This window comes from Ambystoma mexicanum, chromosome 13 (assembly GCF_040938575.1).
Source record: "Ambystoma mexicanum isolate Mex_15411 chromosome 13, UKY_AmexF1_1, whole genome shotgun sequence".
Lineage (NCBI taxonomy): Eukaryota > Metazoa > Chordata > Amphibia > Caudata > Ambystomatidae > Ambystoma > Ambystoma mexicanum.
The window spans coordinates 307539328-307557940 of NC_090938.1; positions in this window are offsets into that span (position 1 = coordinate 307539328).

The window sequence follows — 18613 nt, forward strand, 5'->3', positions numbered from 1 at the left end:
GGAAGGACTTAGATTTCACATCTCATACTATAGGGAGGGTCTCAGTTTTGATATTAGAAGCATTGAGCTATCACATCTCATGCTATCGGAAGGGTCTCAGGATTGGAATGGGATGGAGTTGGATATCACATCTCAAGCTATCTCAGGATTGTAATGGGAAGGAGTTTGATATCACATATCAAGCTATAGGAAGGGTCTCAGGTTTGGAAGGGGAAAGATTTGGATCTCACATCTCAAGCTATCTCAGGATTGGAATGGGAAGGAGTTTGATATTTCATCTCAAGCTATAGGAAGGGTCTAAGGTTTGGAAAGGGAAGGATTTGGATTTCACATCTCATGTTATAGGATGGTTCTCATGTTTGGATTTAGAAGCATTGAGATATCACATCTCATGCTATGGGAAGGGTCTCAGGTTTGGAATGGGAAGGAGTTGGATATCACATCTCATGCTAAAGGAAAGGTCTCAGGTCTGGAAGGGGAAGGATTTGGATCTCACATCTCATGTTTTAGTACGAGTCTCAGGTTTGGTATTAGAAGCATTGAAATATCACATCTCATGGTATAGGAAGGGTCCCAGGATTGGAATGGGAAGGAGTTGGATATCACATTGAATGGGAAGTAGTTTGATATCACATCTCAAGCTATAGGAAGGGCCTCAGGTTTGGAAAGGGAATGATTTGGATTTCACATCTCATGTTATAGGATGGTTCTCATGTTTGGTTTTAGAAGCATTGAAATATCACATCTCATGCTATCGGAAGGGTCTCAGGTTTGGAATGGGAAGGAGTTTGATATCACATCTCATGTTAGAGGTAGGATCTCAGGTTTGGTATTAGAGGCATTGAGATATGACATCTCATGCCATCAGAAGGGTCTCAGGATTGGAATGGGAAGGAGTTGGATATCACATCTCATGCTAAAGGGAGGGTCTAAGGTTTGGAAGGGGAAGGATTTGGACATCACATCTCATGTTATTGGAAGGATCTGAGGTTTGGTATTAGAAGCATTGAGATATCACATCTCATGCTATCGGAAGGGTCTCAGGTTTGGTATAAGCATTGAGATATCACATCTTTGCTATCGGAAGGGTCTCAGGATTGGAATGGGAAGGATTTGGATATCACATCTCATGTTATAGGAAGGGTCTCAGGTTTGGTATTAGAAGCATTGAGATATCACATCTCATGCTATATTAAGGGTCTCAGGAATGGAATGGGAAGGACTTGGATATCACATCTCATGATAAAGGAAGGGTCTAAGGTTTGGAAGGGGAAGGATTTGGATATCACATCTCATGTTATTGGACCGGTCTCAGGTTTGGTATTAGAAGCATTGAGATATCAAGTCTCATGGTATAGGACGGGAGTTTGATATCACAACTCATGCCATGGTATGGGTCTCAGGTTTTGTAGAAGCATTGGGATATCACATCTCATGCTATTGGAAGGGTATCAGGATTGGATTTGGAAGGAGTTGGATATCTCATCTCATGCTATAGGAAGGGTCTCAGGTTGGAGTAGAAGGAGTTGGATATCACATCTCATGTTATAGGAAGGGTCTCAGGATTGGAATGGGAAGGACTTGGATATCACATCTCATGTTATAGGAAGGATCTCAGGTTTTGTATTAGAAGCATTGAGATATCACATCTCTGCTATCGGAAGGGTCTAAGGATTGGATTGGGAAGGAATTGGATATCCCTTCTCATGCTATAGGAAGGGTCTCAGGTTGGAATGGGTAGGAGTTGGATATCACATCTCATGTTATAGGAAGGGTCTCAAGATTGAAATGGGAAGGATTTGGATATCACATCTCTTGCTATAGGAAGGGTCTCAGGTTTTCTATTAGAAACATTGAGATATGACATCTCATGCTATAGGAAGGGTTTCAGTATTGGAATGGGAAGGATTTGGATATCACATCTCATGCTAAAGGAAGGGTCTCAGGTTTGGAAGGGGAAGGATTTGGATATCATATCTCATGTTATAAGACGTATCTTATGTTATAGGACGGGTCCCAGGTTTGGTATTAGAAGCATTGAGATATCACATCTCATGGTATAGGAAGGGTCTCAGGATTGGAATGGGAAGGAGTTGGATCTCCCTTCTCATGCTACAGGAAGGGTCTCAGGTTGGAATGGGAAGGAGTTGGATATCACTTCTCGTTATAGGAAGGGTCTCAGGATTGGAATGGGAAGGAATTGGATATCACATCTCTTGCTATAGGAAGGGTCTCAGGTTTGGAAGGGGAAGGATTTGGATATCATATCTCATGTTATAGGACCGGTCCCAGGTCTGGTATTAGAAGCATTGAGATATCACATCTCATGCTATAGGAGGAGTCTCAGGATTGGAATGGGAAGGAGTTGGATATCACGTCTCATGATATAGGAAGGGTCTCAGGATTGGAATGGGCAGGAGTTGAATATCACCTCTCATGCTAAAGGAAGGGTATCAGGTTTGATAGAAGCATTGAGATATCACATCTCATGCTATAGGAAGGAACTCAGGATTGGAATGGGAAGGAGTTGGATATCACATCTAATGCCATAGGAAGGGTCATCAGGTTTGGTATAAGCATTGAGATATCACATCTCTGCTATCGGAAGGGTCTCAGGATAGGAATGGTAAGGACTTAGAATTCACATCTCATACTATAGGGAGGGTCTCAGTTTTGATATTAGAAGCATTGAGCTATCACATCTCATGCTATCGGAAGGGTCTCAGGATTGGAATGGGATGGAGTTGGATATCACATCTCAAGCTATCTCAGGATTGGAATGAGAAGGAGTTTGATATTTCATCTCAAGCTATAGGAAGGGTCTCAGGTTTGGAAAGGGAAGGATTTGGATTTCACATCTCATGTTATAGGATGGTTCTCATGTTTGGTTTTAGAAGCATTGAGATATCACATCTCATGCTATCGGAAGGGTCTCAGGTTTGGAAAGGGAAGGATTTGGATTTCACATGTTATAGGATGGTTCTCAGGTTTGGTTTTAGAAGCATTAAATTATAACATCTCATGCTATAGGAAGGGTCTCAGGTTTGGAATGGGAAGGAGTTGGATATCACATCTCTGCTATCTGAAGGGTCTCAGGATTGGAATGGGAAGGAGTTGGATATCCCATCTCGTTATAGGAAGGGTCTCAGGTTTGGTATTAGAAGCAATGAGATATCACATCTCATGCTATAGGAAGGGTCTAAGGTTTGGAAGGGGACGGATTTGGGTATCACATCTCATGTTATAGGACCGGTCTCAGGTTTGGTATTTGAAGCATTGAGATATCAAGTCTCATGGTATAGGACGGGTCTCAGAATTGGAATGAGAAGGAGTTGGATATCACATCTCAAGCTATAGCAAGGGTCTCATGATTGGAATGGGAAGGAGTTGGATATCACATCTCATGTTATAGGAAGGGTCTCAGGATTGGAATGGGAAGGACTTGGATATCACATCTCATTCTATAGGAAGGCTCTCAGGGTTGGAAGGGGAAGGAGTTGGATATCACATTTCAAGTTAGAGGTAGGATCTCAGGTTTGGTTTTAGAGGCATTGAGATATCACATCTCATGCCATCAGAAGGGTCTCAGGATTGGAATGGGAAGGAGTTGGATATCAAATCTCATGCTAAAGGGATGGTCTAAGGTTTGGAAGGGGAGGGATTTGGACATCATATCTCATGCTATCGGAAGGGTCTTAGGTTTGGTATAAGCATTGAGATATCACATCTCTGCTATCGGAAGGGTCTCAGGATTGGAATGGGAAGGATTTGGATATCACAATTCATGTTATAGGAAGGGTCTCAGGTTTGGTATTAGAAGCATTGAGATATCACATCTCATGCTATAGGAAGGGTCTCAGGATTGGAATGGGAAGGACTTGGATATCACATCTCATGTTATAGGAAGGGTCTCAGGTTTGGTATTAGAAGCATTGAGATATCACATCTCATGCTATAGGAAGGGTCTCAGGAATGGAATGGGAAGGACTTGGATATCACATCTCATGATAAAGGAAGGGTCTAAGGTTTGGAAGGGAAAGGATTTGGATATCACATCTCATGTTATTGGACCGGTCTCAGGTTTGGTATTAGAAGCATTGAGATATCAAGTCTCATGGTATAGGACGGGAGTTTGATATCACATCTCATGCCATGGTATGGGTCTCAGGTTTTGTAGAAGCATTGGGATATCACATCTCATGCTTTCGGAAGGGTATCAGGATTGGATTTGGAAGGAGTTGGATATCCCATCTCATGCTATAGGAAGGGTCTCAGGTTGGAATAGAAGGAGTTGGATATCACATCTCATGTTATAGGAAGGGTCTCAGGATTGGAATGGGAAGGACTTGGATATCACATCTCATGCTGTAGGAAGGGTCTCAGGTTTGGAAAGGAAGGAGTTGGATATTACATTTCATGTTAGAGGTAGGATCTCAGGTTTGGTATTAGAGGCATTGAGATATCACATCTCATGCTATCAGAAGGGTATCAGGATTGGAATGGGAAGGAGTTGGATATCACATCTCATGCTAAAGGGAGGGTCTCAGGTTTGGAATGGGAAGGATTTGGATATCACATCTCATGTTATAGGAAGGACCTTAGGTTTGGTATTAGAAGCATTGAGATATCACATCTCATGCTATAGGAAGGGTCTCGGGATTGGAATGGGAAGGAGTTGGATATCACATCTCATGTTATAGGAAGGATCTCAGGTTTGGTATTAGAAGCATTGAGATATCACATCTCATGCTATAGGAAGGGTCTCAGGATTGGAATGGGAAGGAGTTGGATATCACATCTCATGCTATGGGAAGGGTCTCAGGTTTGGTATAAGCATTGAAATATCACATCCCTGCTATCGGAAGGGTCTCAGGATTGGAATGGGAGGAGCTGGATATCACATCTCATGCTATGGGAAGGGTCTCAGGTTTGGTATAAGCATTGAAATATCACATCTCTGCTATCGGAAGGGTCTCAGGATTGGAATGGGAGGAGCTGGATATCACATCTCATGCTAAAGGAAGGGTCTCAGGTTTGGAAGGGGAAGGAGTTGGATATCACATCTCATGCTAAAGGGAGGGTCTCAGGTTTGGAATGGGAAGGATTTGGATATCACATCTCATGTTATAGGAAGGACCTTAGGTTTGGTATTAGAAGCATTGAGATATCACATCTCATGCTATAGGAAGGGTCTCGGGATTGGAATGGGAAGGAGTTGGATATCACATCTCATGTTATTGGAAGGATCTCAGGTTTGGTATTAGAAGCATTGAGATATCACATCTCATGCTATCGGAAGGGTCTTAGGTTTGGTATAAGCATTGAGATATCACATCTCTGCTATCGGAAGGGTCTCAGGATTGGAATGGGAAGGATTTGGATATCATAATTCATGTTATAGGAAGGGTCTCAGGTTTGGTATTAGAAGCATTGCGATATCACATCTCATGCTATAGGAAGGGTCTCGGGATTGGAATGGGAAGGAGTTGGATATCACATCTCATGTTATAGGAAGGATCTCAGGTTTGGTATTAGAAGCATTGTGATATCACATCTCATGCTATAGGAAGGGTCTCAGGATTGGAATGGGAAGGAGTTGGATATCACATCTCATGCTATGGGAAGGGTCTCAGGTTTGGTATAAGCATTGAAATATCACATCTCTGCTATCGGAAGGGTCTCAGGATTGGAATGGGAGGAGCTATATATCACATCTCATGCTAAAGGAAGGGTCTCAGGTTTGGAAGGTGTTAAGACGGATTTCTGAACTCTGTCCTGGTGGCGCAGAGGTTCAGAAGGCCAACCTAATTACTTGGAACAGGGTAACCTCTGGACAAGCCAGACCAATCAAGGTAGCGATCGCGGCGGTCAAGACTAGGTCTCAAGAGGGGTGAGGGTGACTGAAAGCCCGCAATGAGCACACAAAGCAAGAGCGCTTACAAACTACTCCAAACAGTTGTTTATATCAAAAATAGATACACATTTATTATAAGGCCTTGAAACTAATAACTACAGTAAAAGCAGCAATATACAACGATATTAAACCAACACATACACTATCCACCCAATATATATACAGAATACACAGTTTCACAGCATTAGCAGCACGAAATATGTTATCCACCTGCAGGGGAAGGAAAACAGGCAGTGCGAACCAATGCGTGTGATATGTCCGCCTTCTGAGGCCCCTAACTAGATGGTAGTCCAATCCCTACGAAGAGTGGAGCCTAGCGCTCAAAAGTACCTGCACACGCCGGTGCCAATGGGCAGAAGGTGAAGCTCTTCGGAGGACGTTGAACAGCTCTGTAGGGAGCTCTAATGAAGGAGAACACGGTCCGCGACTCTAGCGCAGCCTCCACTGTGAGGCAGAAGCAGGGCGCGAGTACGGACAAGGGGTGCTGTATTTACAGCGGGGAAAAGCAAGGGGCACTGCAGGAGGGCGACCAGATCCTAGCTAATCTACTCACCGGTCCCCGAAGCAAGCAGGCCCGAGCTTCTCCTCGATAGATACAGCTTCTGGCAGGTTCTGAAGAGCAGGGAACGTCTCGTCGTCGTGCAGAGTAAAAAGACGTCCCGATCGAAGAAACAAGCACAGTTTTGTCGCCACAGCAGGGCAACGGAACGGCCGGGTGTATTCAAGCCAAACGAGCACTGCTCACCTCTAGCTTAGGACTGCTAAGCAAACGAAGCGTGTGAGCATGCCCCGGACTCAGAATACCACCCAACCTGTCGGCGATTACAGAGCAGGCCTCCTTAGTAAGCTGGTCAGTCAACTGGATGGCCCAGAGACACTTCCGAAGGCTTACAGCAGGAGTTGATGAAGGTGCCGGGAATAGCTGGTCCTGCTATTCCAATAGGTCGAAGCGCCAGTACAGGCCTTCTTGTTCGATCTTAGGTGGAAAGGGCTTCACCGGACGACAGCAATGAGGAGCAGAAGTTCTTCAGGGGGTCACCAGCGATTCCTCGGTCCAGCCTCGTGTTCGCAGGATACTTGGCTCCTGTATCCCTGGGTTCGTAAGAACTCAGGAGATCGACATGGTAGTGGTGTTTCCAGCTCCCTCTTATCCACGGTTCCCTTCGCGCCAAAACGGAGGGGAGCCAATGGGAGATCCGCTCATCAACACACATACCATACGTGGACCAATCACGGACCACAGTGGTCCCAGGCATTCACACCACCCTAGACTCTCTGGCACCCAGGATGTGTATTGGGACCAGACAGCCCAGCCCACATCCTGGGGGCACTCAAACGACATGGAGAAGCCCGCGAAAGCAACCGTGTTTCGCGGGAAACTACATGCCCAAATAAGGAAGGCCCCGGGTCGCCTGACCCGGGGGAAGGTAAAGGGAGCAAGACGGACAGTGGACGAGACAAAGGAGCCTCGTGGTCCGGCCATTTTGTGTAGCCGGGCCACCCTTTTGTGTTCGCGGCAAAAACGTGCTCAGAACGGCAAAAGGAGCTCAAAATAAACCAAATGATCGCTGCCACCAGCCCAGTCCCTGAATGACTTGCACCGATCCAAAAACCATCCTACAAGAGTGTCTAGGGTCTGTAGAAGGCTAGAGACCCAAGAGAGCTGTAACTTAGCTTACAGTGCCCTCTTGTGTCGTGTTGCACTAAAATGGCGACACGATAAAAGAAACTACGGGAAACAGCGTTCCCCGGTACTGACTGTCTTAAGGGCATGTCAGTTTCCCCGTAAGAAAGGAGCGAAAGCCCAGAGGAGTACAGCAGAAGGCTGCACTTCTCTGGCAAAGTCAAGAAAACAGGTTGAAAACAATAGCAAAAAGTTTAGGGGTTGCCACATGGAAGGAAAGTTCCCTACAATAACGAAATCTTTCCTAACACTCGCCCCTCCCAGACTATGGACAGGGGGAACTAATCCACCCCTGGATGAGTCTCTTGTTCAGGTCGGTAAAACATTCTGGACAACCCATCAGCATTGCTATGTTGGACACCTGGCCTATGCTCAATAGTGAAGTCGAAGCCTTGTAGACTTATGGACCACCTAAGCAACTTTGGATTCTCCCCCTTCATGTTCATTAGCCACTTTAACGGCTTATGGTCAGTCTGCACAGTGAAGTGGGTCCCATAGAGGTAGGGCCGCAGCTTCCTTAGGGCCCACACAACAGAGAAACATTCTTTCTCTACCGTGGACCATCTGAGCTCTCTGTCCTTAAGCTGGCGACTAATAAAACCGATAGGGTGTTCCTTACCCTTCTCATCTACTTGTGATAGTACAGCTCCTATCCCAGTGTCAGAGGCATCCGTCTGCACGATAAAAGGTCTTTGATAATCAGGGGCCCTGAGCACAGGGGCCTGGCACAAGGAGTCTTTCAAGCCATTGAAGGCCTTCTCACACTCGTCAGTCCAAGTTTCCTTCTTGGGTTTCTTCGGAGTTGTGAGGGCAGTCAGAGGAGCAGCTATGGTGCCATAGTCTGCCACAAAATTGCGGTAATAACCCGTGAGTCCTAAGAAGGCTCTCACTTGGGTTTGCGTAGTGGGGGTAGGCCAGTCTTGTACCGCTGGTACCTTACTGGATAGAGGCTGTCTCCTCCCTCCACCTACTTCATGTCCAAGGCAAACCACTGAGCCTTGTCCATTTTGGTGAGGGGCCACTCGGACACCCTCAAAAGAGCTTTCTGAAGGACTGCTTTGGAACAGGTCAGGGAGAGGTTCAGACTCCTCTTCCTCAACGTCTGAAGCCAATAGCAGTGCTGCGATTTCGCCGCTTGGGACGAAAGCCTTCAGCCTATTCACGTGAAACACTTTTAGAGCCTGTCCAGGCCTTCCAAGGTCCACTGAATAGCTAACCTCACCCAGGGGCTCCACCACTGGGTAAGGGCCTGACCATTTGTCCTGTAAAGCTCGAGGCCTTATGGGATTCACGATCAGGACTTGCTGGCCATGTGTAAAGTTGATGAGGGAAGCTTTCTGGTCGTACCAATGTTTCACCAGCGCTTGCCCTGCCTTCAATTTAGCACTAGCCAAGCCCATCAGAAGTACCATCCGTTTTCTGAGCCCTAGCACATAATCAACTACATTGGTAGTAACAGGGGGAGTGGGCATCTCCCATCCCTCCTTGACAATGGCTAAGGGTCCCCGTACGGGATGACCGAACAGAAGTTCGAAGGGGCTGAAGCCAACACCCTCCTGTGGTACCTCTCGGTAGGCAAACAGCAAGCATGAAACAAGAAGATCCCATTTTCTTCTCTGAGGCTCCTCCAGAGCCCCAATCATGCTTTTTAACGTCCTGTTAAGACGCCCCCCCAGACCATCGGTCTGGGGGCGGTATGCAGAAGAGAACCTGTAGGTGACCCCACATTCTTTCCACATAGCCTGCCTATACTTCGACATAAAGTTGCTGCCATCATCCGGCACAACTTCTTTAGGGAAGCCAACCCTAGTAAACATGCCGAGTAAAGCTTCTGCAACTGGCTTGGCAGTTACAGTTGTAAATGGGACGGCCTCAGGATACCTGGTGGCATGGTCGACCAGCACCAGGATAAACCTATTGCCTGAGGATGTTTGCGGGTCAAGGGGACCAACCATGTCGATCCCTACCCTTTCAAATGGTACCCCCACAACTGGGAGCGGTACCAACGGAGCTTGGATTGTCGCACCAACCTTACCAGACAACTGGCAGGCGGCACAACTCCTGCAGTGACTTTCTACTTGCTCCCCCATCTTGGGCCAGTAGAAGTGCATGGATAACCTTTGCTTGGTCCTCCTCATACCAAGGTGACCAGCAAGGGGAACGACATGCGCCAACTGCAGGAGGAAGGGCCTAACAGCAAGGGAAACCACCAACCTCCTATGGTCTCCTTCTGTAGACTCTGTGGGCTCACTATAAAGGAGTCCACCTTCCTGGTAAATCCTTTGCAACCCATGAGGTTCACCCTCAAGCTGGGAGCAGGCCTGTCTCCTTAGGCCTTCCAGAGATGGGCACTCACGTTGGCCCTTACTGAAGTCGTCCCTATCAGGACCTCCTTCAACTAACAAGTCTTTTAGTTCAGGATGGTCGTTGGGGTCGAACACTTCAGGCATCGCCACCTCCTCGTCAGGCTCGGGCGATTGACCAACTCCCTCCACCGCAGTGGTAGGCGAGTTCGGGGGAATATTCTCTTTCCCCCGTCGGGACTTGTTGACTCCTTTCGCCTTGGGTTTCCCCTTCGGCTGGGGCGGCGTATTGGACTTGGCCAATGCTGCCCGTGCTTGAGACCGTGTGTAGGGTCTTTCGGCAGTGTCTCCTACGAGCCCTAGAGCTCTGAGATCATTGCCCAACAAGACCTTTCCCGGGACGTTTCTCTGAATGCTCACTGGAATCCTTACTGCTGTACCATTTAAAGTTAGATTAACAGGGATCACGGGAAACATACGGAGGGGGCCGTCAGCCAACTTAGTGGGCATCAGAGTAGCTCTGGCAACTTCCTCTGAGTCTACCAAGGTAGAATCCACTACAGTTCGACTGCACCCACTATCCCTAAGAGCTGGAGTATCCACTCCATTGATCAGCACACTGTCTTTAAAGTAGTGCTTGGTATTATCCGGAATCCTAGCATACGCCTCTGCGACTTTAGGCTCCCAGGAACCCAGGGACACTAAAACTACCTCAGCCTCTATTCCGCTGGGAAATGAGTCTGAGGAGAAGGATGCTCCTGTAATCTCTTCTTCCTCGTAGGAGGAGAAGGCCAGATTAGCGGAGTGGACCCCCAAAGGTCTAACCTTACAACGGGGATCCCCCTTCACATGGTCAGTTGCTCCACAAGAAAAACAAGCCCCATTGGGTCTGTTTACGTAGGGAGGCTTATTATAACCAGAGTTCTGTTTCGGAGGCGAACCTCCACTACCCTGTGAGTTCTCGGATGGCTTACCCTTATTTTTCTTTTTGTGGCCCTTATGGGAAGAAGATTTAGCAGATTCCCCACCCTCCACATCTTTGGACTTTTTCCCTTCCTCCTGCTTACCAGGATGAGTTTTGTCCTTATGGGACACTCGATGTGACACCCATAAATCTGCTGCAATGGCCAGCTTCTTAGGATCTATCTCCTTCGAATCGGCCAAATGCTGCTTAAGCTCCGGGGAAGAAGAAGCAAAAATGTGTTCCAGCATGACCAGATTGATCATGCCTTCGAAGGTAGAAACCTTATAACCTTCAACCCAGCCAGTCAAGTTTTTCAGGGACTCAGCTACATACGACACCCAAGTACCACCTTCCTTTTTCTTATACTCTCTAAACCTTTTCAAATATTGGGTCGGAGTCTTCCCAAACTTTAAAATGAGAGTCTGCTTCAACATTGCAAAATCAGCGCGCTCAGCCTTCGACATTTCCATAATGGCACTGCAACCAGAATGGGGCAGTCTGCTGAGTAACCATGCAATCTTATCCGCATTATCAACCTCTTGAACCTCGCATGCATACTCAAACGCATTTAACCAGTCCATAATGTCATTCCGTTCCTCATACACACTGAGCAGATCTTTTGGAAACCGTGGATGAGAGGAAGCCCCAGAACCATGTCCAGGACCCTTGGACCCATTTGCGAACTGAAGCTTGGCCAGTTCCAACTGGTGATCCCTGTCTTTTTGTTTTTCTGCCTGGTCGATTTTCAGTTTGGCTATGCTGAATTCAAGCTCCTGCTGCCTAAACCGCAGCTCTTGCTTCTTGAATTCAAGCATAGCCTCCCCATCAACACTGGCAGAGGAAACGTTAGACATTACATCCTCCCTGTCCTCGTGGTCGTGATGGATCAGTGCAGCGGCAGAACCGTCGGTTCTGCCAGTGAGAGCAGCCCCACCACCTTCTGCACTGTCCTCGGAAGTTATAGCGTCAAGCTGCGCTTCTTGCCACGCCACGATTCTCTGGATCATTTCCAATTTAGTGCCTTGAGAGGAAACCCCTCTCTCCGCACACATCTTCTTCAATGTTTCAGATTTCGAAGCATTTAAGGTTAATAAAGTATTCGTTTCCATACTGTTGATAGGACTATGGCCTTTTTAACGTTATATTCAATACTTTACTGCGTGTCCTGGTTGGAATAACCTGAAAACGCCTTAGCTCGTGCGCAACACTGGATACCTTCAGTCGTATCCCACCGCTGTACACCAATTTGTTAAGACGGATTTCTGAACTCTGTCCTGGTGGCGCAGAGGTTCAGAAGGCCAACCTAATTACTTGGAACAGGGTAACCTCTGGACAAGCCAGACCAATCAAGGTAGCGATCGCGGCGGTCAAGACTAGGTCTCAAGAGGGGTGAGGGTGACTGAAAGCCCGCAATGAGCACACAAAGCAAGAGCGCTTACAAACTACTCCAAACAGTTGTTTATATCAAAAATAGATACACATTTATTATAAGGCCTTGAAACTAATAACTACAGTAAAAGCAGCAATATACAACGATATTAAACCAACACATACACTATCCACCCAATATATATACAGAATACACAGTTTCACAGCATTAGCAGCACGAAATATGTTATCCACCTGCAGGGGAAGGAAAACAGGCAGTGCGAACCAATGCGTGTGATATGTCCGCCTTCTGAGGCCCCTAACTAGATGGTAGTCCAATCCCTACGAAGAGTGGAGCCTAGCGCTCAAAAGTACCTGCACACGCCGGTGCCAATGGGCAGAAGGTGAAGCTCTTCGGAGGACGTTGAACAGCTCTGTAGGGAGCTCTAATGAAGGAGAACACGGTCCGCGACTCTAGCGCAGCCTCCACTGTGAGGCAGAAGCAGGGCGCGAGTACGGACAAGGGGTGCTGTATTTACAGCGGGGAAAAGCAAGGGGCACTGCAGGAGGGCGACCAGATCCTAGCTAATCTACTCACCGGTCCCCGAAGCAAGCAGGCCCGAGCTTCTCCTCGATAGATACAGCTTCTGGCAGGTTCTGAAGAGCAGGGAACGTCTCGTCGTCGTGCAGAGTAAAAAGACGTCCCGATCGAAGAAACAAGCACAGTTTTGTCGCCACAGCAGGGCAACGGAACGGCCGGGTGTATTCAAGCCAAACGAGCACTGCTCACCTCTAGCTTAGGACTGCTAAGCAAACGAAGCGTGTGAGCATGCCCCGGACTCAGAATACCACCCAACCTGTCGGCGATTACAGAGCAGGCCTCCTTAGTAAGCTGGTCAGTCAACTGGATGGCCCAGAGACACTTCCGAAGGCTTACAGCAGGAGTTGATGAAGGTGCCGGGAATAGCTGGTCCTGCTATTCCAATAGGTCGAAGCGCCAGTACAGGCCTTCTTGTTCGATCTTAGGTGGAAAGGGCTTCACCGGACGACAGCAATGAGGAGCAGAAGTTCTTCAGGGGGTCACCAGCGATTCCTCGGTCCAGCCTCGTGTTCGCAGGATACTTGGCTCCTGTATCCCTGGGTTCGTAAGAACTCAGGAGATCGACATGGTAGTGGTGTTTCCAGCTCCCTCTTATCCACGGTTCCCTTCGCGCCAAAACGGAGGGGAGCCAATGGGAGATCCGCTCATCAACACACATACCATACGTGGACCAATCACGGACCACAGTGGTCCCAGGCATTCACACCACCCTAGACTCTCTGGCACCCAGGATGTGTATTGGGACCAGACAGCCCAGCCCACATCCTGGGGGCACTCAAACGACATGGAGAAGCCCGCGAAAGCAACCGTGTTTCGCGGGAAACTACATGCCCAAATAAGGAAGGCCCCGGGTCGCCTGACCCGGGGGAAGGTAAAGGGAGCAAGACGGACAGTGGACGAGACAAAGGAGCCTCGTGGTCCGGCCATTTTGTGTAGCCGGGCCACCCTTTTGTGTTCGCGGCAAAAACGTGCTCAGAACGGCAAAAGGAGCTCAAAATAAACCAAATGATCGCTGCCACCAGCCCAGTCCCTGAATGACTTGCACCGATCCAAAAACCATCCTACAAGAGTGTCTAGGGTCTGTAGAAGGCTAGAGACCCAAGAGAGCTGTAACTTAGCTTACAGTGCCCTCTTGTGTCGTGTTGCACTAAAATGGCGACACGATAAAAGAAACTACGGGAAACAGCGTTCCCCGGTACTGACTGTCTTAAGGGCATGTCAGTTTCCCCGTAAGAAAGGAGCGAAAGCCCAGAGGAGTACAGCAGAAGGCTGCACTTCTCTGGCAAAGTCAAGAAAACAGGTTGAAAACAATAGCAAAAAGTTTAGGGGTTGCCACATGGAAGGAAAGTTCCCTACAATAACGAAATCTTTCCTAACAGAAGGGGAAGGATTTGGATATCACATCTCATGTTATAGGAAGGGTCTCAGGTTTGGTATTAGAAGCATTGTGATATCACATCTCATGCTATAGGATGTGTCTCAGGATTGGAATGGGAAGGAGTTGGATATCACATCTCATGCTATAGGAAGGGTTTCAGGTTTGGTAGAAGCATTGAGATATCACATCTCATGCTATAGGAAGAGTCTCAGGTTTGGGAAGGGAAGGATTTGGATTTCACATCTCATGTTATAGGATGGTTCTCATGTTTGGTTTTTGAAGCATTGAGATATCACATCTCATGCTATCGGAAGGGTCTCAGGTTTGGAATGGGAAGGAGTTGGATATCACATCTCATGTTATAGGAAGGGTCTCAGGTTTGGAATGGGAAGGAGTTGGATATGACATCTCTTGTTATAGGGAGGGTCTCAGGATTTGAATGGTAAGGAGTTGGATATCACATCTCATGCTATAGGAAGGGTCTCAGGTTGGAATGGGAAGGAGTTGGATATCACATCTCATGTTATATACAGGAAGGGTCTCAGGATTGGAATGGGAAGGATTTGGATATCACATCTCTTGCTATAGGAAGGGTCTCAGGTTTTTTATTAGAAACATTGAGATATCACATCTCATGCTATAGGAAGGGTTTTAGGATTGGAATGGGAAGTATTTGGATATCACATCTCATGCTAAAGGAAGGGTCTCAGGTTTGGAAGGGAAAGGATTTGGATATCACATCTCATCCAATAGGAAGGGTCTCAGGTTTTGAATGGGAATTAATTGGATATCACATCTCATGTTATAGGAAGGGTCTCAGGTTTTTTATTAGAAACATTGAGATATCACATCTCATGTTATAGGACGGTTCCCAGGTTTGGTATTAGAAGCATTGAGATATCACATCTCATGGTATAGGAAGGGTCTCAGGGTTGGAATGGGAAGGAGTTGGATATCACATCTCATCCAATAGGAAGGGTCTCAGGTTTGGAATGGGAAGGAATTGGATATCACATCTCATGTTATAGGAAGGATCTCAGGTTTGGTATTAGAAGCATTGAGATATCACATCTCATGCTATAGGAAGGGCCTCAGGATTGGAATGTGAAGGATTTGGATATCACATCTCATGCTAAAGGAAGGGTCTCAGGTTTGGTAGAAGCCTTGAGATATCACATCTCATGCTATAGGAAGGGTCTCAGGATTTGAATGGCAAGGAGTTGGATATCACATCTCATGCCATAGGAAGGGTCTCAGGTTTGGTATAAGCATTGAGATATCACATCTCTGCTATCGGAAGGTTCTCAGGATTGGATTGGGAAGGAGTTGGATATCCCTTCCCATGCTATAGGAAGTGTCTCAGGTTGGAATGGGAAGGAGTTGAATATCACATCTCATGTTATAGGAAGGGTCTCAGGATTGGAATGGGAAGGATTTGGATATCACATCTCTTGCTATAGGAAGGGTCTCAGGATTGGAATGGGAAGGATTTGGATATCACATCTCATGTCATAGGAAGGATCTCAGGTTTGGTATTAGAAGCATTGATATATCACATCTCATGCTATAGGAATGGTCTCAGGATTGGAATGGGTAGGAGTTGGATATTACATTCTTGCTATAGTAAGGGTCTCATGTTTGGAATGGGAAGGAGTTGGATATCACATATGCTATAGGAAGTGTCTCAGGTTTGGAACGGGAAGGAGTTGGATATCACATCTCATGTTATAGGAAGGGTCTCAGGTTTGGTATAAGCATTGAGATATCACATCTCTGCTATCAGGAGTGGCTCAGGATTGGAATGGGAAGGAGTTGGATATCCCATCTCATGTTAAAGGACGGGTCTCTGGTTTGGTATTAGAATCATTGAGATATCACATCGCATGCTGTAGGAAGGGTCTAAGGATTGGAATGGGATGGACTTGGATATCACATCTCATGCTATAGGTAGGCTCTCAGGTTTGGTATAAGCATTGAGATATCACATCTCATGCTATAGGAAGGGTCTCAGGATTGGAATGGGAAGGATTTGGATATCACATCTCATGCTATAGGAAGGGTCTCAGATTTGGTATAAGCATTGATATATCACATCTCATGCTATAGGAAGGGTCTCAGGATTGGAATGGGAAGGAGTTGTATATGACATCTCAAGCCTTAGGAAGGGTCTCAGGTTTGGTATATGCATTGAGATATCACATCTCTGCTATCGGAAGGGTCTCAGGATTGGAATGGGAAGGAGTTGGCTATCCCATCTCATGTTATAGGAAGGGTCTCAGGTTTGGTATTAGAAGCATTGAGATATCACATCTCATGCTATAGGAAGGGTCTCAGGATTGGAATGGGAAGGACTTGGATGTCACATCTCATGCTATAGGGAGGGTCTCAAGTTTGATATTAGAAGCATTGAGATAACAAATCTCATAATATCGGAAGGGTCTCAGGATTGGAATGGGAAGGAGTTGGATATCACATCTCATTATAAACGAAGGGTCTAAGGTTTGGAAGGGGAAGGATTTGGATATCACATCTCATGTTATAGGACGGGTCTCAGGTTTGGTATTAGAAGCATTGAGATATCAAGTCTCATGGTATAAGAAGGGTCTCAGAATTGGAATGGGAAGGAGTTGGATATCACATCTCAAGCTACAGGAAGCGTCTCAGGATTGGAATGGGAAGGAGTTTGATATCACATCTCATGCCATAGTATGGGTCTCAGGTTTGGTAGAAGCATTGGGATATCACATCTCATGCTATAGGAAGGGTCTCAGGATTGGAATGGGAAGAAGTTGGATATCACATCTCAAGCTATAGGAAGGGTCTCAGGTTTGGTATAAGCATTGAGATATCACATCTCATGCTATAGGAAGGGTCTCAGGGTTGGAATGGGAAGGAGTTGTATATGACATCTCATGCCATAGGAAGGGTCTCAGGTTTGGTATAAGCATTGAGATATCACATGCTATAGGAAGGGTCTCAGGATTGGAATGGGAAGGACTTGGATATCACATCACATGCTATAGGAAGGGTCTCAGGATTGGAATGGGAAGGACTTGGATATCACATCTCATGCTATAGGCAGGGTCTCAGGTTTGGAAAGGGAAGGAGATGGATATCACATTTCATGTTAGAGGTAGGATCTCAGGTTTGGTATTAGAGGCAATGAGATATCACATCTCATGCTATCAGAAGGGTCTCAGGATTGGAATGGGAAGGAGTTGGATATCACATTTCATGCTAAAGGGAGGGTCTCAGGTTTGGAAGGGGAAGGATTTGGAAATCACATCTCATATTATAGGAAGGATCTCAGGTTTGGTATTAGAAGCATTGAGATATCACATCTCATGCTATCGGAAGGATCTCAGGTTTGGTATAAGAGGCATTGAGATATCACATCTCATGCTATCATAAGGGTCTCAGGATTGGAATGGGAAGGAGTTGGATATCACATCTCATGTTATAGGAAGGATCTCAGGTTTGGTATTAGAAGCATTGAGACATCACATCTCATGCTATAGGAAGGGTCTCAGGATTGGAATGGGAAGGAGTTGGATATCACATCTCATGCTATAGGAAGGGTCTCAGGTTTGGTATAAGCATTGAGATATCACATCTCATGCCATAGGAAGGGTCTCAGTATTGGAATGGGAAGGATTTGGATATCACATCTTATGCTATAGGAAGGGTCTCAGGTTTGGTATAAGCATTGAGATATCACATCTCATGCTATAGGAAGGGTCTCAGGATTGGAATGGGAAGAAGTTGGATATCACATCTCATGCTATAGGAAGGGTCTCAGGTTTGGTATAAGCATTGAGATATCACATCTCATGCTATAGGAAGGGTCTTAGGGTTGGAATGGGAAAGAGTTGTATATGACATCTCATGCCATAGGAAGGGTCTCAGGTTTGGTATAAGCATTGAGATATCACATCACATGCTATAGGAAGGGTCTCAGGATTGGAATGGGAAGGACTTGGATATCACATCTCATGCTATAGGCAGGGTCTCAGGTTTGGAAAGGGAAGGAGATGGATATCACATTTCATGTTAGAGGTAGGATCTCAGGTTTGGTATTAGAGGCAATGAGATATCACATCTCATGCTATCCGAAGGGTCTCAGGATTGGAATGGGAAGGAGTTGGATATCACATTTCATGCTAAAGGGAGGGTCTCAGGTTTGGAAGGGGAAGGATTTGGAAATCACATCTCATATTATAGGAAGGATCTCAGGTTTGGTATTAGAAGCATTGAGATATCACATCTCATGCTATCGGAAGGATCTCAGGTTTGGTATAAGAGGCATTGAGATATCACATCTCATGCTATCATAAGGGTCTCAGGATTGGAATGGGAAGGAGTTGGATATCACATCTCATGTTATAGGAAGGATCTCAGGTT